Source organism: Gadus macrocephalus, chromosome 22, assembly GCF_031168955.1.
Source record: "Gadus macrocephalus chromosome 22, ASM3116895v1".
Taxonomy (NCBI): domain Eukaryota; kingdom Metazoa; phylum Chordata; class Actinopteri; order Gadiformes; family Gadidae; genus Gadus; species Gadus macrocephalus.
Genome location: NC_082403.1, coordinates 13,245,000 through 13,247,021, shown reverse-complemented (window position 1 = coordinate 13,247,021; position 2,022 = coordinate 13,245,000). Strand labels below are relative to the sequence as shown.

The 2,022-nt window shown below is 40.8% G+C and overlaps 1 long non-coding RNA gene across 1 annotated transcript; it reads left to right on the top strand.

The window, feature by feature from the left end:
• Positions 1-431: 431 nt before the first annotated feature.
• On the top strand, positions 432-1,455 carry LOC132451343 (uncharacterized). Its single transcript, XR_009524046.1, has 2 exons — positions 432-683; positions 796-1,455. It is a non-coding gene; the product is annotated as an uncharacterized LOC132451343 (long non-coding RNA).
• The last annotated feature ends 567 nt before the right edge of the window (positions 1,456-2,022 follow it).

Here is a 2,022-nt window from a genome sequence, read left to right as displayed (position 1 = left end):
TAATTGTTTTATTATGTTGGCAAGCAAGAAGTAGAATAAACGGGATAATCTATAGGGCGATATCTCCTCCACAGCTAGAGACGAGGGTTGTTAAGCCCTTTGAGGTGCTCTTATATCGCTGAGCTGTGTCAAGAGATGTACCAACCAGTTGTTCCACTTTCGGGCAATCCACAAACCAAGGTCCTGCCTCCCTGGGTCCTGGATTTTCAGAGTATGCATTGAATAAGCATGGCATACGAATAAGAAAAAGCATAATTATTAAAGTATTTGAATTGTTTTATTATGTTGGCAAGCAAGAAGCAGAATAAACGGGATAATCACCTTAAGGCAGGGCAATAAACAGTTTGATATGCCCGGCTCGTGGAAGGTCTCGTGGACGGCATTTCAAAGTGTTTATTGCCCTGCCTCTCGGTCATTACCCTACATGGACTGGCCATCTGGCATACCGGGCATCGTCCCGGTGGGCCGTTTCCCCAATGTGGGCCGGTCCGGTCCGCTATGTTTTCTTTTTTCCTCTCTCTCTAAATTCCCTCCAATTGGGCTGGCCAATGGGCTACAGAGAGCTAGCAGGGTGTTGCCAGCATCGACGCATATTATTGGTCTATGTTTGTCATTGTCAATCAATCATGGGCTGACTGGCTCAGAGAGCCCTGACAGTGCTGTCAATCACAACACAAACCAGGGTGGGCCTGGGCGGGACCTCATGGCATGGGCCGGAGTCGCGGGAGCCGGTACAGAGCTGAAAACGCCCGGGTGGTGCTGAAAAACTGCGACTTAAGCCTCTGGAGATGGAAGTTAAATGTTCAAAATTGACAGACTTATTTGGTGCCGGGGTCCACACCCCAGCAGGTGCTGCTGCGCCAGGAGACGAGCGAGTGGAGGCATATATGCTAAGTAACGTTAGCCTGGGGCTAGCTAGGCTACATTTTGAGACATGTCCAAAACAAAGTAGAAAACGTTTTTACATTGAATGTGATGTGACCTAATTAACTGCATACTTGTGACAACATATTAGCCCAGAGTTGAAGGTCTGTGACTGTTGGTAGTTGTGGTTGATTTTGTTTGAATAGGCCGAATTGTGATATTATTGGTTATTATTGTTCAGATGATTTGGCTAAGCTAGCTAACAGCTGCTAACGTTAGCAGTCTCTTGTTGCCATAGCAACAGTAAACATTGATATGGACTAATGAGCTGTAAATAGAGATGCAGAATCAAGCTGTATTGTAAATACAGATGTGACACTTTGAATTTTAGCCCAACATACAAGTAAACCTATTGGAAATAATTAGTTTAATTTGCAATATTTGCCATTGAATTTATTGTAATCTTTCAATTCATTTATTGTTTACTGAGGTGATGACTATTTCGAGAGGAATGCAATATGTGTATGTTTAAAGGTTTATGTGAAGAAACATACTATATGTGTGATAAAATGACAATTGGTTATTCATAAATGTCTCTTTATATTCTCTGCTACCATCATCTCCTGTCAAACAGGTTTTCCTCACCTGCTAGAAGTTATTCTATGATGAGAGAGAGAGAGAGAGAGAGAGAGAGAGAGAGAGAGAGAGAGAGAGAGAGAGAGAGAGCTTCTCTTGACTGTGAGTTTATTATGCAACTTGTTTTGCCTCAGATTGAAACAAAAGGTTTGATTATGATTATTTCCTGGTTGAAGATTTTCACATTGATTTTAATTTCAAACATTTGCATATCTTTTATATAATTAACAGTTATGCAGGTAGGCCGAATTACAGGTCTCAACATATGCATTGTCATATACATGTAGGCTATGTGCACATGTATACAATACATGTGCACATACACGTGTATGAGAATATGAGAAGTATATGAGAAAAATAATTAAATTCTCTATTTATGGTTTCATAATGACTGAGTCACCGTTAAAACAAATTGGTTTCAGCTCTAATGCTGTTACTGTCTGTAATATGTTTATTCAGATTATTTGTCAGGAGATTTTGTTATTATTGTCCGAGTCTGGTTTTAACTAATGCTGGGCTTAC